The sequence below is a fragment of the Aphelocoma coerulescens genome, chromosome 11 (assembly GCF_041296385.1).
Source record: "Aphelocoma coerulescens isolate FSJ_1873_10779 chromosome 11, UR_Acoe_1.0, whole genome shotgun sequence".
NCBI lineage: Eukaryota > Metazoa > Chordata > Aves > Passeriformes > Corvidae > Aphelocoma > Aphelocoma coerulescens.
Genome location: NC_091025.1, coordinates 14,303,096 through 14,327,710, shown reverse-complemented (window position 1 = coordinate 14,327,710; position 24,615 = coordinate 14,303,096). Strand labels below are relative to the sequence as shown.

The 24,615-nt window shown below is 36.3% G+C and overlaps 1 long non-coding RNA gene across 3 annotated transcripts in view; it reads right to left on the bottom strand.

The window, feature by feature from the left end:
* Position 1: 1 nt before the first annotated feature.
* LOC138117061 (uncharacterized) overlaps positions 2-24,615 on the bottom strand; it is an 88,011-nt gene continuing 63,397 nt past the window's right edge. Inside the window, exons 3-7 of one of the 3 annotated variants that reach the window (XR_011154478.1) lie at positions 24,059-24,152; positions 3,331-3,401; positions 2,592-2,787; positions 1,760-1,896; positions 2-102 (exon numbers count right to left, since the gene is read on the bottom strand). This is a non-coding gene — a long non-coding RNA (uncharacterized lncRNA). Of the gene's footprint in view, positions 103-1,759; positions 1,897-2,591; positions 2,788-3,330; positions 3,402-20,717; positions 23,957-24,058; positions 24,153-24,615 lie in introns of those variants that run through there. The other 2 variants (XR_011154480.1, XR_011154479.1) reach the window with 2 other exon arrangements.

The window sequence follows — 24,615 nt, the reverse complement described above, 5'->3', positions numbered from 1 at the left end:
AATTAAGGTGCTTAAGGTTGTTGTAACACCTGGCACTAAGTGATATACTTAGAACATTTGTTATACTGCAAAATAACTGGATTCCATTTTATCTTGAATGATCTGTAGGGGAAGGAAGATAATTCCTTATAATGATGAATGAAAATTTGTTAAAAACAGTTCAATATCACAAGAGTAATTAAGGTCAGTACTGATACCATCAAAATCCAGCCTCCTAAGAGAACAGTAACATTCCAAGCAGATACAACCTACTAGATGTTTCTATACTTTTCCAGGCCAGAAACTTTTTTTCTGATCCTCTGAGGTAAACATTTGACTTAAACTTTAAAGTAAAACTATATTCCCAGGCACAAACCCATTTGTCCATACTGTAGTGTCAACGTTTTTAGATTTATATTAGACAAATAATTAATGGTGTTTTAAAAAAATAGATTTTGTATTACACAAACATTCCCTGTGTGCTTCCATCCCTGTCAAAGATCTAAAGAATATATGCAAGCTGACCTAGCTAAGAACCCGTTTAATGCCCTCAGTATGCTGCAAGCACTAACAGTGGTCAGGGCATGATTAAGCCACCATTATTAATGACTGAATGGGATTTTCTCTGCATGATGTTTATGCCTCATCTGTTTTGCTGTATACATATTTGTCAGCCAGGATCATCACCTAAGTCTAAAATACAGATATGTTGAAAATTGCTCTAATCTGGGTTTGCATAGCTTTCTGGAATTCTAGGCTGGGTGTCCAGCAGTACACAGGACAAACAGCTGAGATGAAAAGAAGTTGAACTGACATGTTTATTCCATTTTACTTTCTACTTTTCCTTTTTTTTGGACTCAGAGTATTTTTAAAACATCAAATAGCATAACTTAATAGGATGAGGGAAGCTGTGAAAGGTGATATCAGCAAATGGCAGCATAGGTAAAAAAAGGAATCTCAAGGAGAACATAAATAAAGCTCAGAAAAATAAAATTAAACTGCTGTTCCAAAACAAACCATGGGCTTTCCTGGGGCTCACAGCATATTTAGCTGGGTTATGGGGAAGTGACATCCTAAACTCCTGTTTTCTCAGTCCCCACAGAATTCAAACCTAGAGTGAGACACAGCTTCCCTGGTTATGCATGAACACCAGCTGAAACTTATCTCCATGGATGGGAAATTCAACTTATCTTTTACTAATGTGTATTTTCTGAAGTTATTCAGGAATTACCTGCTGCTAATCATACTTGTAAGCTGCCAGGCTTGGCAAAATTCACATCCATCACCTGCTGTCTTTAGGTTGCTGCCATATCAAGTAAATACTTTCTAGCACCCCATGGTGCTGCTGGGACATAACTGTGCTGCTTCATATTTTTGAGACTTTCATATTTTGTCAAACACAGCTGAAACTGGTTTGCAAGCAGAGCTATACATGGAGGGGAAAAGGAATGACACAGGCAGCATTGTTTAATAGTGTTCAGGCAGAAATATTTCTAGGTGTACTGTAAAAATTATAAGGACTGGACATCCTCAGAAAGCTTGAGCTGCAGAGTTTTAAACAATTTAGCATATATATGCACAGAGCGAGCAAAGATGCAGCCATCTGATCATGTACATGTTTTTAAAACTAATTGAAATGTATACATTAACACTTTCAGTGGGGTATTGCTAACTCAAAACCCACCTGTGATATTCAAAATACTTCCAGGTTTTCTGGAATTCTTCATTAACCATCTCCTTAGCAGTACTGAAATGAAGTTGAGAATGAAATTTTTCTTACCATGATACAGGGAAGTTCTTGGGACAGGAAACTCTTTGATGCCTCTAGTGAGAGAAGAGGGCCCCTGAAGTCAAGCCATAAAGATTGCTCAAGAAAAATGGACACTCTGGACTCCAGCTGAGACATTCCTTTGCTGTCTGTGAACTCACAAAATATTAACATATTCTAATAACCTACTTCCTTTAAAAGAACATGGTAATGATGAGCAGTATAACCACTGAGACTTCAAAGTTTAGGGAAAGGGCTAATATCCACCCACTGGCAGAGGACTTTAAGCTTGCTGTAAGTGCAAATTGTGATTCTTTTCCCCACATAGCTCCTATGTCTCAGTACTGGAGAAGATTTTAAAAGAAAAATGTGCAGAAAATTGTAAGTAAATACTTCAGACCTGTTCAGATTCTGTTATGTATCCTTGAAAAAAGGAAAGGGAAAAAGAAGATATTATTCTTTTTGTGCCTAAAACTTTGAAGAGTATGGTTAACTAAATAAAATACTAAAAATAAACACTTGGATCATCTAACTCAAGCCTACATAAGAGATTAAATAATGTTTCATTATATGTAAAAATTCCTATGGGAACACCAGAGAACTGAATACCCACATGTTGTTGATCGTGGAATTTTAAGCAGTGGTTTTCATAAGAGAGTCAAACTTAAAAGGTAGAGAAATTGAGGATATGAAGGGTGAGTGCATAAGCATGTCTGAAAGAAAGTCATTAATAGCATAAAATATTCGTCATAATAGCCTGATAAATGAGCTTTCATACATCCTCCTCAAGATTCACAGCATTTCAATATGCCTTTTTTTAATTACCAAATGTAAATGAATTGACCTTGGACTTAACTTGAATGCTGGCTCATGATTCTTTACACGAAGTCTCAGTTCATTCAACGATGTCAGTGGAGTAAATTTACAGTCATTTTCTCTCTAAAGCACAAGTCAGCAGAGGAAGTTTTTGCACAGCAGTGTTCCTGCCAGTCAGCTGAGGGTACCTTCTACTTTCTGCTTGTAGTCTGTGGAGGACTGTTCTAGATACATGTGATCATCAGATATGCAAATTAAAATTAATTTTTTAGGGAAAATAAAGAGGAAAAATGTACAAAGAACCTTCAAAAACAGCTGCATTTTGCTTTTTTGAGATACACCTTCCTCTTTTGCCACAGTAAATTTGTAATTAGGTAGAATTTCTTTACATTGGTACCTGCTGCATGTTCTGTAAGTAGCATAGCCCTGAGACAGAAACTGGTTAGATGTCCTTAAGACTTAGACCATCGGAAGTTGTAACATTACACTCACACCAATAACTGAGAATTCAATTCTGAATCAGTTTGAAAAAGCAACTTCTGTCTCCAGTGTACCTTCTGTATTTCTACTTAAGATATTTTCCAGTCATTGCATTACTGATGCCTGGACTTACAACTATTTGCAATGGTTTCCCTCACTTCAGAGTAATTCCATCAAGTTCACTATGCCTGGTAAATTAATTTCTTTAGATGCAGACACAGTTCATCTCCATACCACCCACCCAATGCTTCAGACACAGAAAGGCCCACACCTTCCTAAAAAATTACCTTCACCAGGTTGGAATTTGCTTGTCTTGACCAGAGATCCATCTTTGGTGGCCCTTGTGGCTCAGCATCCTCTGTTTCCACAAAAAGACTTTTCACTATATAATAAATAAAAATTGTCCAACATAGAAAGAAAAAACTGCAAACTTTTAGGAAAAAAAAGCCCCATTAGAAAAGTTTAGAAGAAGTATAGATGTTTACAGAAAAGTGTGTATATTATCAAATTAGAATAAATAGAAAAATAATGAGATCACTGCAAACATGTCACTTTGCATTCAATAACTCTGGCCTATTGCAAATGCTCTTGAAATACCCTCTTCTAATTTGCTGGTGGTGTGAATCTGGGTTTGGAACAAGGCCATAAATCCTTTCATTATGAAGCAATTTTCTGATCCTGTGCATTTATTACACTGTAGTCCTGACAGTCTATACCTGACCTTGATTAGCATTTGGTATTTATACAATACTAACTGGAATCTTCTGCATGAAGCTGCCACAACAATCACACCTAACGATGCTTAATTCTGCAACAGGATTCTTCCTTATTATCTCCATTTACCTTAAGTTTTGAAATTTACTGGAAGAAGAGAGACAGATAGGGAGACACAAAGGAGAGCCATCCAGGAAGTAAATGAGAAAAGGGACCTGTCAGCTGTAATTACTGTGTAAATGAAATATAGAGCCTGTCTCAGTAATTCACACCCACACATCGCTTGTGTTTGGGGTTTTTTAGGAAAACTGCAGGCTTATGTTTATATTTCTTATGACAAATGTAACTTCTTATTCAAGTTAACTTCTTATTCAAGTTTTCTCCTCTTCCAATGAATGAATAGTCAGGAAACTAACCTAAACTATTGTCTTACAGATTTTTTTTTAGAGCTTCAGCTCAAAGCTTCTCATTTTTCAGCAGTTTTTTGACACATATGACATTTGAGCATCATTGTATTGTTTCTCAAGCATCAATATTTTTTTCTTCTAGAATTCACTGAATCATAGTTCATTCATTATTCTCTATTACTTCATTTCAAGGTACTGCTAGCCACCACGATTTCCTGACATGTTGGACTGAAATTTTTCAATAAATCTGATACTTGCATTATGCAGACTTCCTGGGTTACTTTTTTCCTTAGAAATGGGCAGATTAAATTGCTGCTACATGAACAAAAGAAAATGCTGGTAATCAGTACAGGTAAAAAGGGAAAAATACATTGAGAAAATCAGACACAGTAAGTAATATGGAGAAGATGGAAAGAAAAAGCAAGTTCTCGAATGACAGTGGACTCTGTGAAAATAAAACTGAATGCTCCTTTTGTGGGAGTCTTGCAGGTCAGAAACAGAACTGGCTTCCAAAGTCCATTTGCCATAGATTCAACCACCATTTTTGGATATAATTTGATTTCTGTGAAAGGCAGAACATTTTTAAGAGCTTTCCCATTACAAGTCCACACTAGTATCATCCTTTCCAACATATCACTCTTTTCTGTTGCATACTGCCAGGATTGTCTGTTCTAGTTCTGTTCTCCATTCCTCATTCACCTCTTGCCTCGCAGTTACAGTCTGCTCCTTCATCCATGGAGAATGAAATCATGTCTATCCTGGTGGTTTATTAACAGAACAGACAGCCTAGAAATGAACTGACTGTATTTTGAGTCAGAAAAAGCAAAGGTTTTATCACTCTTGGGTCCAGATGCCCAGGGAGAAAAGGTTTCAGTTGATCAGATGATAAGGAGCTCCATGGAAGGTCAAGTGTGCATTTGCAATTAATGTCTAGTCGAGTCTATAATGCTGGAAAAGGTAAAAATAAAAACCTTTTGGTTGTTATTTGACACTGGGTCTATAATTGCAAGAAGAGTATTCTCAGGGATACATGGAATAGCATTAATTTATAAGCATCTATTTCAAAGCTAAAGTGCTGCCACTCCTTAAGACATACTCCTCTGTCATATCTATTCAAATAGATTACAAATCCACATTCACATCATCTGGCAGTTCATGGGACCAAGCATCAGGAAATACTCCACTCTCAGTTTTGAGGCTGACATGGCAGCACATGCATTTTTGCACACACAGTCACAGCTCTGAGTATTTCTTTCTCTGTCTTATTGCATATTTATTGACAGTTAAAGTACAAATATACGAATATATTGTAAAAATGTTTATGTCAAAATAATCATATTTTCCTCATACACCTGTATTAGATATTAAATGCTTGATAAACTGGCTCTTTGAAAGAAGTGATCACTATTTGCTCTATATTAAATACCCTATAAATACTAGAAGAAAACCTACTGCTTTTCTTCACCAGTAATAAGGTGATCTGTCTCCTGGCATGCTGAATAGCCTGAGAAATGGCTATATAAGAATTTTTTTGGAATTGGGAAGCAGTAGATGGAATACAAAATTAAAGTTGTTTTTACATGACAGGGTACTCAAAAATCATTTTGAACATAAAGTCATAATTTCCCAGTTCATTAGCTTTTCAAACGTACCAAAATTGCCAGTACCAAACAAATGTTCACTCCAAATGTGACCAATTTTTAGTATTTCAGTATGCTGCATAATAAAACAACAGTTTCAAATTAACAGTTGATTTGAAATGTGATAGCTAAGCAATTCATACTTTAAAAACTGATGGGTTTATTGGAGGATTCTTACATTTTTATTTTTATTTTTTTAAGGACAGTTTGTCAAAATCGACAAAGATCTAGATCAGTAAACCTGCCTGCTTCACCACAAATATTGATTATTTACATATGCTTCACTGAGTGCAATTCATGAGGAACTCAGAGGAGTCATCCTAAAATTACTGGCAAAGGTTCATAAATCCATCTCATTCTGCTTTATTGCTAAGTGTTATCCTTTTGTTTCATCCATTTATGGCAAACCAGCACAAACTGAAATATTTCTTTATAAAAATGTGAATCAAGATACACTGCTGCTAGCAAGTCCTGGTATAGTTTTGCAGGGTTCTGCAGATTATTTTAGGTGAGCATCAAAACATGCTTACAAAACATACTGGTTTGTGTCTTAAAAAGCAGTAAGTACGAAGCAAGTCAAAGCAGATGGTCTATGATGCTTCTTTGGCCTCTCACAACATTTCCTTAAATTGATGGGATGAGTTTAGTCCTTTTGGATCTGAACTCCAGCATGCAGCTGGAGGAAAATCTCCCAGGCCATGAGCACCATCACTGCTGATCTAGACTATTTTAATCTCTGCCTGTGTTTGTCTGAAGTAATGAGCTCCATCACCAAAGGAAAACACACTGATCTTTCTTAAATTGCCTGCTTGAAGTTCCAGACCTTATGCAGAGGACTCACAAATACCAGTGGCCACCCTGCTCATGCCTTGTTGGATTGTATTAAAGCTCAGATGCCAAAAATGTAGAACAGTACTGTAGTACATGATCCACAAGTATGAACCAAAGAAAACTCTCTTTAATCTAGAAAAGAATTTACATTATCTTACTGGACTGAAAATAAACCAAGCAGGGTGACAGCACCCTGCATACTATGACAAGGAATGAAACCCTGGATGCAACAGCCACTAATACTCAAGTCCATCACAACTGTTGGAACTGAAGTCATGGATGTGAAACTCCAATGGTAACTAGATTCCATAGCACCTTCACAGAAATACTGGAACTTTATGTACTCACCTAAGGTGTTCATTTTTGTACTTTGTTTTTCTGTACTTAGCATGGAGGGGTTTTGCTGAACCACGAGACTTCACCTCAATCCCTGATGCCAGGATTGGGGTGTTTGTTAATGAATGGGTTTGGGTTTTGTGCAGCTGTTCCGTGCCCTCCTGTGCTTACTTGTGCAAACCCTGAAAAGGGAACAGAGCCATTCCTGACAGTCAGCACCAAACCTGCACCACCAACACTGACCCCAGCTGGGCTCATACCAAACCAATTGTGGGATTTTCTGAATGAAAGCACAATTACATATTCATTCATAAACTATAGAGATACCAAGAAGCATTAATCTTGGAGCAAATATAAAAAGCTCTATTTATGTGAAATACCAAAGAACTATTAGATTTGGCCTTCAGATTTTCTTGTTTTGTGCTGTAGTAATGCACTAAAATATTTGACCTGTACAGGTATCTATGACTCTGGGTGAAATACCATCTGTATTTCATGATCTTTTAGTAAATAACTTCTGGCAGTGCACTAAAAAGACTCATAAACTGTGTGATTTATTTGATAATGGAATAATGTTCTCTGCAAACCTGATTTATCTGCACAGAATTTTTACCAGCATATACAGATGAGATTGATCATATTTCAAACATACCTGAAGGAAAACTGGGGTGGGGCACTTAAGAAGAAACATAAATTAGAAATTCAGATTTTAAAGAAAAAAAGCTTAGGCAAATGTACAATAAATGGAAGAGCAGAAACAGAATTTAAACTCCTCACAGAAAAAAATTATTCAGCTCATCGTAAATGGAATGACTTATTGATTGAGCACTGCAATGGTTCTATATGTTGAGAAGTATCTTTCATAACTCACATAATATTACAGATAATTAAAAATCTGATAACTTATTTAGTGACAGGGATAATACTGAGCATAGAAAATGGTACAGATGAATCAATCTCATGTTACAGATCAGAATATAGAATGCAACTGAAGAGCTTTTATTATTACATGAAGATAACTTTCCCTGACACAGTTAAATATATATATTTACACTTGTATATCTGTACTGCAATTTACAAGCAATTTAATAAAAAATAAGTTCCTAAAAAATTAATACATGAGTACTGAACATCTAAAACTAAAGAGACCTAAATGTGTAAACTATCTAGATAATTCAGGATATGTGTGATGAAAGAGAACATTAAATTATTATCAAAGAGAAGAAAGCCCCCCACTCCTAAAGCCTACCTCTCAATGTTTTCACAAAGGAAAAAAAACCAGTCTGACAATATAGAATTCCCTGGGAATAAAAATCATTAGAGTATTTGCTAATTAAAGATAACTGGAGACCAGTAAGTAGACTGAGGTGTGGTCTGATTCTGATCTGTTTATGAGGAAAATTCAAGGTAATTAAATTTCTATTACTTAAGTGTTTCTCATTCCCTCTGCTCCCAGCACGGCTGGTTTCCATTTCAGGTCCGTGAGTTCTCTGAGAAGAGACTTGTGTACTTTGGCATGATTTCTTTTCCCCAGATTTCATAGTGCTGGATCATTGAAAGGATGCAGTGTGCAGACTCCCCTTGGTGCTTAAATGACTCAACTACCCACCAAAGCAAGAAGGTCAATTCCACCATGGCAAAATTCATCAAACCTTTTCTTAATCTGCTATTTTAGAAAACTCTCAGAAGGACTTCCTGCATTTGACACCTTACTCTCAATTCATATTCAAATTCCCAAACCAAACTGAAATTCTCTAAGGATAAATACCCTGCCACAGCCTGGGAACAGCTGTGCTGATACACCTCTCTATTTCCAGTAGCAACTGAGTATCCTAATCATGACATCAAGTTCTTAGTGTCCTGTGAGTCCAAATAAAGAAAGAGATTCAAACTAAAGTAAATATTCATGCAGTTATTAAAAAGCCACCACACAGGCCACTCTTCTTTCCAAACCACATCCTGCAGGCTTTCTGTGGTCTCTCACCTTGAAACTCCTGCCAGGTTTGTACCTCTCCAGGGTACAGCTATGCACTCTGTGTGAACATAAAGCTAAATCAGGCACTTCACATTTCACTGTCATTCGACGTGGAAGCAATTTTAACTGATCGTTACTCTTATATTGGACTCAGCTCATACTTCTGCTTATGCTATCAAGTTTTATTAAATTCTCTATAATATCTGATTCATCCAGAAAAGATACACTTACTGTTTTGTGTCTTCATTGAGGTAGATGTACACTTCAGTCTCAGTTTTGTCATCGTGCCAGAACTTTTCTGCCTCCATCCCTCCTCTTATCTCCAATTTAGAGCTCAGCAGGACAGACAGCAGCAGCCCTGGACACTTGGCTTCCATCCAGTGTCCTGCATTCCACCCCAGGGCTAGCCACAGCCACCTCACCTGGTTTATGTTAACAGACCCACACCACACTCAAGTGCCACTGACAAAATCTGCAGATCTTGCTCATAGTCCAAAGTATGTTTTCACAGAAAACATACTTTGCACAAAAACCTGAACTGCCATTAATACAGTCTATTTGCCTTCATTTATCTTCACCTTTAATACAGAGCAAGTTTCTGTCAGTCAACTTAAAAACAGCAAAGTCTAATTGCAATTTTCCAACAAGGCTTTTATATCTAAAATATGTTATGTAGATAAGGAACACTTGAAAGCTTAATGACTTCTTACTAGATCAATGATAACACATAAAGGTGTTTACCTTTTTAAGGGGAAAACCAAAGGTTTTTAGGCTCCAGTCTCATTTCCTTTGGATAATTTTTGAACATTTTCAAAAACTGTAGAAACGCTTTATTTAGTTTTAACAAGGTCAACAGACCAAAAGAAAAATGAAATTGAAAAGAATCAGCTGGTACCAGACTGGGGGAGGAAGCAAACCAAATAGCAATGTATCCTTGAGAGTTATAGGATTTTTACTGTTTGAAACCTCAATATTATTAAACACTTTGCTCAAAGATCATCCCTGGTTTAAAGTTCCATATTCCCTTCCCCTCAATGGAGTCTGAATTCAGCCTAAGTTCAGACACTGTTTATGTTGACCCTGCAGTCACTACCACCACCTGCAGCTGTTGCCAAGGACTGGCTGAGCTGGACTCTTGCATTTCCAATTTTGCCACCATTTCAGCACATGAGTGATTAACAATATGACACTTCTCAAACAAGTGACAAATTCTGAAACAAGTAGGTCAGATGATCTCAGAACCATCTCAGTAACAAAACAAAAATCTCTTTCCATGCAGATTTTTATGATAGCTGTCTTTATTTCCTAAGGGATTTGTGCCAGCTTACTGAAATGACATTCTCTGAGATATTCAGCAAAAAGTGAATGTGACCAGTTCTTGTACTGATGGGTCACCCCTGTCAGACTGTCTTGATAAATAGAAAAGTCTGTCAGCACAGAGCAGAGAAGATTTCTTTCAAATTGAGCACACCCCAGAGAATTGTCTGAAAGATACTCTTGTGTAAGTTATCTTCTTCATTAACAATACAGGAAAGTTTACTGGGAATTGCAGGAGGAAAAGAATGAAGAGCATTAAATTTTATGTGGCTATAGAGTCTGGCACATACCCTCAGAATTATACCAAAATATCGCATGAATTAAACACCTGAGTGTTTCCTTCAGCTGTAGCCATTATTCTAACTCCTTGGGCAAGCTCAGGAAAATGTTTCTCATAAGGGTTTGTTGCATTTTCAGAAGTGTGCAATCAACAACAATGCACAGATGGACAACATTCAAATTTTAAATAGTTGCAGGTAAAATCCTTTTTTAAAGGACTGAAAATACAACTGAGTGAAAAACTTACATATTCTTCTGTACATTTTTTCCCAAAAATATTACAATATTCAAAACAAGAATTCTATTAAATTCAACACATTATGGAATTTTAAAAGTCTAAGTTCAGAATTAGCACTGACTCCTACTTTTAGTGGTTTACCCCTACACATTTTAGTTCAGAAATGGAGAGAGGATGTAAGAAAATACCATAATCAAAGATTGAAAGAAGTAAAATTCTACTGAATTTCAATGGGCTGTGTTGAGGTTTTATCCAAAAAAACAAAACACTGTCTTGTGGTAACTTTTTCCCTCAAGTTTGGACCTTGAAATGCTGGCAATTTTTTTCAATATAGTTATAGAATGAAAAAGAGAGTGAGAACTGGAAGTTACTCCAATTTTTTTATTCTTAGAGTTCACCAGTGGTCAAAAAGTCAGACAAACTGGAATGAAAAACAGGATTTTGAGTCTTTAGCACTACTTTGTTTATGCCTGTGAATAAAGGTCACTGCATTATAACAGCCAATATTAAGAGATTATTGCAGTAGTATCAACAGGCTGCACTTTTAGCACTTTGACTCTAGTACATATATTGTATTGTGTGTTGGCAAACCAGGAAGAAACCAATGAAGATGACTTTTCCCTGTGAGCTTGAATGCCAGACTGCCAATTCACAACTTGGATTATAAAGCCATCTCTTAGGTCCAGAGGGAAAATACTGGATTAGCTACTTTGGGCTCTTAGAAAGGCACAGTCAGGCACGTACCAAGGGCAGTACTTGGCCTCGGGGTTTATTTCATACAGTTTTCAGTGCCTTATCAGGGGATCACAGCTTTGTGACTCCATAGATTACGTCAGGTTACACTCTCCAACTGTCAGAACTTCCCATGGAAAGAGGAATAATAAGATACAACAATCAAACCCACAGAATTTGGCAGAATGCTTGGAGGAAAATACATCTTTGTGGTCATTGCTCCTCCTTCAGATGCCACTGGAGTAACTCTGCAATTCATAAGGCTTGAGTTTAACAACTGGCAAGTGTTCTGTGTTACTGCTGGTTTATCACTTGCTGAAATTGTTTTAATAACAGCCTCTATAAATTTACCATAGAAGTCATCTAGGAAGGTTTTAATTTTCACTAGACATGTTAGCTCTAAAACCATGAGACTATCAGACTTTTTGTTCAGAAAGCCTGCACAGAAACAAGACTACAAATATCAAAGTAATTGAATTTACTCGGGTTAGTGTAATAATAAAGTTTTCTGCTTTATGTAAATTCCTATGAAAGCCAGACAGACCAAGTAATCACTGATGATATTGCCAAACACTAGCACAGAAGCAGTGTCATATTAATAAAGCGTTTCTGAGTTGCTTCATCCCGCAAACAACAAAAGTGGAGCATGAATGAAATACATATCAGCATTCACCAAACTGGAACACCTAATCCCATTTAAAAAAAAAAATCACACTGCTAATTCACTTTTCCATCTAAATAAGCAGAGAAGCTAAATAAAAGCAGGAGTCACTTTACATTAAAAAATTCATTTTATACCACTAATTCATATCAATCAATTTCAGCCAAGGATAAGAGGTTTTGAAAATCTATCTGATTTTATCTAAGAACAGACCTGGTGATTCAGTGGCAATTGTTCTCAGGATTATCTCTGATTATTATGGATCCAGCAAAAAAACACATGGACCAGAACTCAAAGAAATGAATTAATATGACTGAAACTGAACCAGCAGTTGCAGAATGAAATTCTGCCAAAATATCCTCCCAGGGAATGACTTTATAAAGTATTAATAGAGTGTGCCCACTGTGGCAATACAATATGAACTTATCCCAGTGGAGTATGAAAAGGGGCATCTTCCCATAATAGGGCAAAGACAGCCTTTTTTCTGTCTTTTTAGCTCCAATGAAATTGCATCCAGTGGTGAGATCCCAGTCATCAGATTGTTACTGCAGCAATATTGGTGGCAGCCATTGTCTGCAAGAAATCTTTAAATATAATGAAGCAATAATATAAACAGGGAGGAAGGGAGAGTTTCAGAGCAGCCTCATGTGTGTACTTGTTATTCTTGCCACTTGCTGTGAATATCACTGGGAAAGGTCACTTGGATTTAGCAGTTCACAGCATCATGAACTGCCGGCTCAGATAAAGGCATTAGACTGTGGAAGATGATAATATGTTCTTCCTTCTCTAAGATATTAATCTAAGATACACCTCTTGATCTCTAGACAAGAATTTTAATTTGTCCAGCAAGGAGAGCACTGAACACCATCAAAATATTTTCTTTTGATAGCAGAGCACTATCAGAGAAATGCCTTTTAATGACCCATTTAAATCCTACTGTTTACAGCAGATTAGTGCAGCCATGTAGTGCAGCCAGGTCTGAAGACACTCACTACCTCATAATAGTGGATGCTACCAAAAATCACCTCCACAGAATATGGCTGGCAGAGACCTGAAATCTGCTCATTAGCATCACCATACTTCTCATGACTCACATCACTTGACAAATCGATGTGATAAATAAATTGCTGGATTTCAGCTTTTTTTTTCCATTTATCCTGTACTGCTGTTCTGGAAACAACTCATTTTAATACTGTCTGCAAGGAGATGATGACAACACACCCAAAGGAGTGGGGAAACACAGCACTGGCCAAAGTCTGTGGGCATGACTTTGGGAAAGATGGTTCACTTCTCCCCCAGCTCCTCTATACAGACACAGTAATTCATGATTTATCAATACACGAGTTTCCTAGATTTCTGAAAATGAGGCTCAGGTCACTCCTAGATCCTTTAGGAATTTAATTAAATTGAACCATATATTAAAATTACTATTTGTTTCCCATATATTTAGCTGCAATATTTTAATGCAAGATATTTTACATGTGTATCAACATTCAAAATTTGTGAAAGAGGGATTGAGGGTTTGTTATGTCCTTGACAAGACTAAGCCAAGCTTTGCACAGTGCACATTAACCACCCAAGTTAGCACTTTTCCTGCCAGCTGCAATATTTCTCAAGCTCTCAAAAAACCATACTTCAGGAACAGCAAAATTACATGGGGTTGTGTGGAAGCATGATCCTTAAATATTGAAAAAAAAACACCAAAATCACAAAACAAAGAAACAAAAACCAAAACACAAAACCAAAAAATAAAGACAACACATAAAGAAAATGTATTATGATATTATTGCTTTACTGCTTTTAGATTTAGATGATTATTCCATCAATATTTCTCAAGTGAAGATACAAGAAAGAAAATTGCAGAGCTACCTTTTGTTCCCCATTTGTGAAATTTTCAACATTTTAAGAACTATCAGAATGTGTTTTAACTATTCTTTCCTTTTTTCCCAAATCAAGAATAAATAATGAGAAACATTTTGAATGTTTTCCTTTAATCAGTGAAAAATCAGTCAAAAGCTCTAACACTATTTAGTATCTGGCTGTAACAGTAATTAGTATCTCAAGCAATATCAGATGCAATTAAAATGTGCTTCTAAGCATTCACATCATGTAAAGTAATTTCTTTTGTATCTTTATGTTCTAATAGGAAAGAAGAAAAATATTTCTGTGCCAAAAACTACCAGAGGAAAAGCAAATCGTTACAGAGCTGTATAAATAAGAAACTTTGAATGTTCTAGATTGACTTCTTTGAGCAAGGTCTAGTTACCAATTGCAAGGTCAAATTGGTTTTAGTTTAGCAACCTACCATGTTAGATAAGTACCACTTCAGTGAAATGTGAACCAGCTAGAACTAGTTTAAGGAATGGCTATCATGATTTTCAAGAACCCTATAGAAACTCTTCCCTGTTTTTTTTTTAATATCAGAGAGATGGCTGAAATGGAAGTATTGCATGGCCTTTTTTGAACAGGTATTTGCACCAGGAGCCCTGATCATGGTTAATATAAAAGCATTTGCTGGGCCTAAAATCCATATAATAGGAAAAAGTAACACTAGAAGCTTTCCAGGATTCCCAGGCACACAATAGCAGTGGTGTTCAGAGCAGAAGCTGTGGAGGAACTGCATAAATAAGACACCACCTGAATTATGTTTGCTTGAGATTTACTTGTTTAAACTGGGCAAATTTGAGAATTGGATTGTTAGAAGTTAAAATATTTGAATTCACCCAGAGTAAAAAGTCAAATTTGACAACTGCATCCCTGCTCCTACCAATATTTAAGTATTTACAGACATTTGGGAAATCTTTTTGAAGCAGAGTTACTTCTCACTGCATTTCCACAGCTTACATGCACATCCCAGCCAAATTTCATCATCAACAACCTTGAAGAAAATAAAAGAACTAATTTGATGGCATTATTAAATAATTTAGGACCATATTTCTAGAATTACTACAGTGCCTTAAAAATTTGATTCCCTGTGGGGGAAAAAAAAACACCCTGAAGGCAGCTGACAGGCCAATACAAAAAAAGCTTTGGAGATGATTAGCATCCAAATTAGAAATTTGGATACCCAAATATCATGTGGCTCTGAACAGAGAAGTAGCTTTCAGGAACACTTGTGTGAATCCTTGATTTGGATAAGAACAGTGTGTGATTTCACAGAACTCATGACACTTAAGGTAAAAACTTATTGAATCACCCACGACATTTAATAAACGTTGCTGAGAGGCGTATTTTCAAATCAGTAGTGAATTTGACGCTTACCATATGATCACACATGGCTTTCTTCACTGTTTGAACAGCATAAAAACTTCCCATAAAGCTTCACTAATTAAATTAAAATAAAAAATGACAAACAGGATGAAGAGTTGACAGTTTTCATAAGCCAAAACCAGGCTAAGTATTTATCTTAAATCCTAATAGCACCATCTGATGGAGGATCACCACAACACTACAGAAGAGATTCAAAGTGTGCTGGACATTAATTTAAAAATGCATTAACATATTTCCTTATTTCATGTATTAAACTGTAAACATAAGTATACAGAATAGTGGTGATCTGCTAAATAAACCTAAAGCAGATTTTGACATTTTAAGTCAATAAAAGTTCTGATTTAGTAGGAAGGAAATCCAGTTTGAGATTAAGCTGAACAGAATAAAAGCAATTTCTTTCCAGACACCTCTTATAAGCCTGGACAATAAATTTAAACACATCTGGTATCTAAGTCAAGACTTTCTTGCCCTTAAGCACACAGGTTCCCCACACAGGATGAAATATAAGTGAAGAATAAACATTTCTGCTCCCTTAAAGGATACCAAAGAGGGCAATATTTTTAATATATGGTTCACTATCAGAATAGTGTAAGAGAAGAACACAGGGATCACAAGGGCAACGGGTGGAGAAAGCTGAGGATCAGAGAGCTGCATACCAGATGTACCAAGTATCTAATCAGGAGGATTTTATACAACAACTAAATTATATTCATATAAGTAGTTACCCTTTTAAATCAGTTGGAATTACAGTTCCAGTTAAGGAGAATTTCCTCTGCTTTGCTGTATCAGATGGCACTCCAACTCAAAGGCTCCTCATCCCAGCTCATCCAGGAAAAGTAAATCCCCAAAGAACAGGCCTTCCTTTTAGCAACCCTAAGTCCTGCAGTTTGGACATTTTCTCTATTGCCAGATTAGTCACTTAATCCTTAAATACCTCCATACATATGGAGAAATTGGCCCAATCCTTCCGTTTTTCTACTTTCTCTCATGCCTGGGCAGTCTCCTTCAATCCATTGCTTCTACCAGATCTGAGGAGATTCCAGATATGATCCCTTGTTATTTTAATTTAATTTTTCCCTCTCCCATTGTCTAAATGGTCAAGAATCTAAAAAGTTACTTTAACTTTGAAGATGCCCAGCTTCAATACACTTTTCCCCTTTACTGTAGCAATCCCAAGAGTCAAACTGTGAGTCCAAGACCTCTGCTCCCCTATCAACAGTGAAAACCGATGATCTGGTGCAGGGCCTCATTAGCATAATGCTGTTAATCATCAGAGCAGTGCTAAATAACAGCAGAAGAGGGGGAACCAAAAAACAGTGACAGGTGCTGTAGACAAACCAGACCGTGGAAAATGTAGAGGAACCTAGAAGAAAGTCAGTTAATTAACTGTTCCTACAAAGTCAGATAAAACCAGGTGGGTCACCATGCAAGAGTTGTATTACTGCTTTTTACAGCTAAACTGTACAGAATTTTAGCTGTCCTTGTAATCAGACTAGCATGAACAAAGAAGCATTTTGATCTGTTGACTTCTGAGATTACGAGTACCTTTAGTTCCTGGCATATACCCTGAAGGTAAGAAACCTACATCATCCAAGGAAATCCTGCTATTGTTATTGATCTGCTTTAAATTAAACAAACACAAGAAGCATCCACAGAGATTGTGGGGCAGCTCACAGGACTGGATGAATACAGGCTATTTAGGAAGGACAGGCCAGGAAGGCAAGGAAGGAAACTGTCCTGTATGTGGGATAGCAGCTGGAATGTATGGAGCAGTGCCTGGGGAAGGTGATGAGCCAGCAAGAGCTCCTGGGTCAGGGGCAGAGCACCATGGCACAAATGGTGCTGGGTGTCTGCTGCCCACAGCCTCGTCAGCAAGAAGCAGTAGGTGAAACCTTCTTCAGACAACTGAAAGTAGCCTCACATTTGCAGATCTTGGCTCCCCCCCTGGATAGTTCATCCACCCTCGTATCTGCTGGAAAGGCAAAATGGCACCAGCAAGACAGGAGGTGCCCTGCCTTTTGGGATATGTTGATGATAACTTCCTAACACACCTCACTGAGGAGGCAGCAGGTGCAGGTTCTCTGCTGGACCTGATATTTGCAGAGATCTGGTTGGGGATCTGAATGTAGTTAAAATTTGAAACTGGGACCCAGAGATGCTGTAGAATATCTTACCTTGGAGAAACTCAAACCTAACTGGGCAATGCGCTGGGAAATCCGGCCTAATTAAACCAACTTTGTAAAGTGGCTTGGATTAGAAGATCTCAAGAGGTTAATTTCAACCCAAGTTGATTTTTTTGTTTTTTCAGACAAATCTATTTTTAGAAATTTTTTCCAAAGGCATTTTATTTTTCAATAAAGTAGAAGTCTCCTATGATATGCTTTAAGAAAAAAAAGTTTACCAGGAGGCTTTTTTTAGAATTTGTTCTCTGAATCTCAGGATGGACAACAAAACAAGCAAGTTTCTTCACAGTTGTACCTTTCTGAAACCAGACACAAAATGTTAAGAAACGAGATAATGGATTACACACTGCTGGCTTCAGAGTATTTTGTACCGTGGAAATAAATAACAGACATGAAAGTGAATTCTGAAGCAAAAGACAAACACAAGTAAAAATAATGGAGAGAAAGAAAAGGGAAAACAGGACACAAAAAGACTGAAGCCATTCTAGTTATGCCTGTTTTGAAAGGTAGAAATCCTCCAGTAGAACATAAAACCAGCCAACAAGAATAGACCTTGGAGCCCAAGTGTTTGGAACTAAGCACACCTGCTGTTCAGTCAGCTCCTCACGTCCTTTTCCACAACCCTTCTCCAATAAATGCTTCCTGCTTTGCATTCACAGGACAAAGGAAAATGGGACATATTTTTGCAATAAAAATTTAAAAGGCTTGTTACAGCTTTTTTAGTGCCTTTTGTATGCATTGATGTTTATGCTTCATTACTTTAATTTTTGGCTTTTTACTACTGTTAGTGCCCTAAAGTTAAGGTGGTAAGCTACAAGCTTTTAAAACAGGCAGATGCTTCCTTGCTGTGGAAAAGACTGCAGCTATGCTTTATGCCAAGAATAAATTTTAACTTTTAATAGCTTTCAGAAAGAAAAGTCTCTTTTTTGAAGCAGTATATAAATACATGAATTATTTAATATCTGCAATTTATTTAGGAGAATGGAAATCCTTTCCAGACTTGCTATTAGCATGGTCACTAATGCATCAATAAGAGCATGAACAGGTCAAAATCATCCCTGTCATGAGTCTATTGACTTTATTGAAGTTCTGTAAAAAAAGAGTATTAATTACCTGAACAGAGCAAGAACTTGACATTTTCAGGTTTTTTTCAAACTTTACACAGAATACAATATACTTTTAAATAGACAAAAATATTATTTTCACCAGAAACAATTTTTTTTTCAGAACTAGAAAATTTAAAGCACAGTATCAACACGCTCTGGTGCCAGATATTATCCATGCACAGCAAAAGTCAGGGAACAACCTTTCATCAGCACCATAAAGATGAAAAATTGTCTGACCAAACTAAAACAATAACAGCAACAAAAAAAAAGAAAATTAAAATAAAAACGATATTGTTCTGTAAGTTAAAAAATTGCTTTCATGTTTTAGCAATATATTAATGCTATCTTTGCATAAACTAGCCCTTAGTTTCTTTCTTTACTTACATGTTATGCTCTGGCAAAAATGTTGGTTTTAACAGATATTAAAAATTGACTACTGAAGAATATTAAGCAATTACAAAACAATAAAACTGTTCATTCTCTGATCATAATTTTTTTAAATTATTAGTTATCTACCTTCAAAACCCATTTGACATTGGACAGAAAATATTTACTGACTATGAATATATAAAATGTAAAAAAACTCAGTTTTGGATAACTTCGTAGTTTGTTTACTTTGCAATTTGTAATATGTATAAGATCAAGTGTTGAAATTAATACTATCAGGGACAAAAGCCCTCAAATGGCCCTTTTTTGTTATTTGTGAAATTAAGATAAATAAAATCATTTTAAATAAATTACCATCCAAAACAAGAAAAAGAATTGTATTTTAAAACATGAGTAAGATCAGAACACAATGATATTACTAAGCCAGAGAGGTGAATTTTACCCAGCATTATCTACTTCACTCCAAAGTTCTTTAGCTCAGGGCACAAAGGCTGCCTTGACTTGTTTTCAAAGAAAACACTTTTTGACTGTTTTTCCCCCATTAGATCATTCAACTGACTTCAAGTCCACAATTTTTCTTTCATACAGCCCAGAATGAGTTTACAAAAGATTTACAATAATGATAAAGAAGCATTTCCCTCAGAACAGAAAGCTGAAGGAGTCCAAATGATGCAGAGAAGTGAACATCCATCTACCAGTTTCCTTAACTCCACAAGGCAACAGAGGCATCAACCAAAACACAGAGAGCTTTAACCAGTTTAACCATTTGGGACACTAAGCTGATATCTGTCAGTGCTCATTTATAATTTGAATTTAAAAAAAAAAAAAAAAAATTGCCCTAAAAACCACTAATGAGTAAATAATGCCAAGATACACGATTTCCACCCTGAAATTTTCTAAGGACTGGAGAAAACAGTGTAATAAGATATTAATTTATGGTTAAAAACTAATAATCACAAATGAAACTATTCCTTATGACAGACTAATCAAGTCTGTGCATTTTCCATTTTCTTTGTGTTGTACATATTACATATATTATAGCCTTTAATATAAGACTAAAATATGTGACTGTGAAATGCAAATATTGTCTTTATAAAATATATCCATACAATCCCCACTTTGTGAAAAAGTTTTCTAAAGATGTCATAGGCATGCAGGAATTTATCATTGAAGACTGAAGTATCTTGAAAAAGTAGCTCATGCCCTTTCAAAATTACCTAAGTAGTTTTTAAGTTTCCTTTTTTTTTTTGTCCTTTAGAGATGTCTGGGTATTGAGTCCAATACTCAAAAAACAAAACACCCCATGAGTCAAAACCAGTGTTTATGTGATTAAATGTTCACTTATTTTTCATAAATATTGGTTTATTTTCATAGATTTCTACCCTGTGGGTTCCTTTGGCCCCATACTATAGGTTTTATATTACTTATTTAATGCACAGTGGCTGATCTTTGATATACATTTATCTGCACTGCCAAGATGTGTGAGATAACTCATCCTTCAGTAGGTATGAACTCGTGCTCAAACAGATGGAGCACATTGAGATTCCAATACATCTTAAGATACTGAGGTCTTTAATTTAGTGTATTCCATAGTATAGTGACAAACAGTGAAAACAGTATCCTAAAACCAGAATATTTTCACTTTCTTCAAGGCTGTAAATTTCATTTAGTTTTTTAGAATAGATCCATTTTCACTTTGCAACTCAGGGGAAGATAAGGAAGCCTTCAGAATATATAACACTGCTACAGAAATTACTGTTTATTCTTTAAACCCTTCTGCATTTTGACAAAGACTATAAAAAAAATTGTCATCATTTTAGAATACCTCCAAAATTTCACCTGAATTTATTAATAGATGCTGCTCTTTCTTGAAGCAGGATCTTGATTTTGAGTCAAATATTTGTGGAAACATTGAGGACAAGGCTATGTAAATAAGACCATATCACTGAAAATGGGATGCCTCTGTCAGACAGACAGAACACTGCAGTGTGCTGAAATTTTCTCTCATCTGTCATCCTTAGATGTAAATCCAGATGGGAGTATTTCAAAAGCAAAGAAAACAAGTAGGAAAATGAGATAGGAAACAAGGAACAGATCATAATTTGAACGTTGCTATTCATGCCTTCAGCAGCTCACAAGATAAAAATGAAATGTGGATAGCTTGGTGACATGGTTCTATTTTACTTGAAAAAATAGCCCTGAATCTCTCTGATTAATTTACATGTCAGACTGCACAAACAGAAAGATGAGATTTTAAGAGGAGGAGCAACATATTCTTAACAAGCTTATGCAGCAACATATTTTATTTCACATGAAAGATCCTTTTTTAACTTTGACTAATTAGTACTGACAACAGCAGAGATGAACAAGGAGATTAAAGTCACCCCTTGGCACTACTTTTAAACAATGACAAGGTCAGAACTAGCATAGATTTAGGTGATACATATAAAAAAGGCTCCCATCTCATTCATACAAATTAGCTCAACAATTTTTTTCCTATTTCCAATATGCAACTAAATTTCATTTGTTATGATTTCTGCACAGTATTAAGAAAATAAAGAACACTGATTGTAAATTCAATATGTTATGTCATTTACTTAAAGACTCAGTGAAATTCAGAGAAACATTGCTAATCTACTAAAAAATTCAGAAAATTTTGTTTGGCTACATAACTTCTCAGGCCTCCATTAAATCTGCAAAAATAGCAAACTTCATTTGTGGTCACTTCAACCTCAGCTGCTGTACTAAAGCTAAAAACAAGTACATGCTCCCAAAGTCTGTCCCTGAGATAACAGACAATAATCAAGACTTCCCTATTCTCAGTTCTTTAGGTTTTGTCTAATCACTTCTACTATGAAAAAATATGATTACTGTAATTGGTCAAGGAGTGTCCTTTCAGAAATAGCAGATGCAATCAAATCAGTTCTGGCAATCTACCCTTATTATTCATAAACAAATTCTTTAATGGATTCTCTTTCTGTAATAATTAAACTGGCAGGGCTAGGAACTGAAGGGAATATTACTCTGACGTGACATCCAGATATTGTCTTGGCCATGGCAGGAGGTGACACCCAGAACAGCATTCCCTGTAAGCTGCTGTGCCAGGAGAAATAGCCTCTTGATATGGCTTTTGGACTGCAAATAAGTTGCCAACTACAGAAGTATTTTGGTGAAGTTATAACCACACATAGCACAAGAGAGCAGAACAGAAAAACGTTAATGGTGTTCATTACTGGATCATTGCACTGTCTTTTGGCCTGAGAAGTTACCTGATGCCTAAAGCCACGCTGGGTAATTTCCCTGGGGAGAGAGGAGGATTTGTCAATGAGCCTGACATTTCTCCAGTTTTACTCATTCCAGGAAAAAAAAGATCAAAAGATATCCTACTTCCCTGAGGAAAAAGTAGCACAATGTATTTCCCTTGCTGGCATTTTTCAAATCTGCCTGTCTCCTTCTGTCTCACTAGTGGAATTACCAAAAACTGGTTATTAATTTTTTTATGATGGCTGAAGTAAAGTATAAAAATAACTAACAATAATAGAGATTGTGATGCTCCCACAAACAAAAACCATGAAAATTAAATTTTTGATCAAACTTATTAATCAATTTAACCAAAAATAATTATTTTGAAGGTATGGCAGTTGAAATTCAACTCACTCAGGATAAATGCTAAATATCATCTTTTTCAACATGATATTTTTAAACCCCACTCCAGATTCTCCCATGTTTTAGGACTATTTCCTCTCCATATCTTCCTTTGCAGCTCCTATCTGGAAGCCAGCAAACCTTTCTTCCTACTTTCTGAGTCCAAAGTATTTATATTTGGCCTTCCTTCAGACATAACTTTTTTTGGTCACTATAATTTTATTTTCTTTTTGTATGAACCAATGACACACCTTACCAGCCTTGCTGACAAGCTGCATTTTCCCTGCTCTCCCTGGTTTCCAGCTCACCATCTGCCTTTGATCTGTGTTACCACAAGCAGCAAGTGCTCCAAACCTTGCACTTGCATGCAGTCTGTTCTCAGGGAAGTCTCTCATTCCACCTGCCTTACTCTCTGTTCAATCTTTGCTTCCTGTTGGGTGATTTTTCCTGTTTCTCCTGTTACAACAATCATGCATCATTTTATTAACTTAACTTCAATATGTGAACATGAGGAAATAGGCAAAGCTGAGAACAGCGATTCACAGCTCATAGTCCCGAAATCTCCTGGCTCAGAAGAGGAAATAATTAATGACTGAATGCTCCCCAGCATGACTTTAATATCCAGTTGTATAGAAACACACAGAGAAGCTCTCTTCATTTTTCCCCAGAAAAAAAAAAAATCAGTGCTCAGCACTGAGAGCTCTATCTGGCTAGATAACCATCAGAAGACTCCTGCAGAAGAACCTCACTGAAATCCTGCATTGGTGACACACAAGGATTTATTCTTTGAACACATCTTCTGATACAAAAAAAAAAAAAAAAAGCCACCACACTGGCTGGCTTTTACAAAACAGTAACTTTTTCTATTTTCCTAGCTTACTTTGATGACCTATTGATTTACTCAACTGGTTTCCTGAAACATCTGGGGCACGCAGATATGGCACCAAACTATCTCATGGAGACAGGATTAAAGCTGAAAGTTTCAAATTGATGTTTCATTCTGTAAGATCTGAAAATAACGTGTCCGCTTCCTCTGACAAAGGTATCAGTGCAGTCTTGCAAAGAGGAGGTGCAATGATGAATCTCAACAGGACTCAGGAGCCCTTTATGTGATGTTATGTGTTATCAGCCTGTGACTGACTCCATCTGAGAGTTGGTTATAAAGGCAGAATCTGTGTGTGATCTTGAACAACTGCTTATGCCACAGAATGTAAGAAAATGAATGGTGAGGAGCTCCAGACCTTTATGATCAGAATATGCACAACTAATAAAGACAGCAGATATTCAGACTCACCAATGTTACTGAGTAGGTCAGTGGAGGTTCTTGGCATCCTTTCAACAGGGATGTTCTTCAGGGAGAAGCAGCTCTCGAGACGTGCTCAGGGTTCCTTCAAGAGCAAGCCAGGGAAAAGCTCATTAGGAAATGGTTCCAAGACATAACTGGGACTGTAGCAACACACTATGGCCTAACACAGTAGAGACATAACCTTGTCTCATGTATCAGGACTAACCAATGCATTAAAACTGCATCAGGTTCTATGTTCCTGGTGCATTGAAATTAAATAAGAAAATGTAAGTCAGAACTTCAAGAGAAAAAAAAAAAAGGAGAGATAACAGAACTAGATACAAAGTGGAAAAATGGGCAATATATGGGAAATAGCCCCCATCTAGTGGATTACAAAATACAGCACAACTGTTTCAGTGCTCACAATGTGACAGGAAATTACTTACAGGGTCAGTTAATGAGAATTTTCTGAAATAATTTTGCTAGAAATACAATATGTTAAGAATATACCATATCTTTATTTTGGGGCAGTTTCTTCAGGGACTGAGGACATTCTATTATCTTTT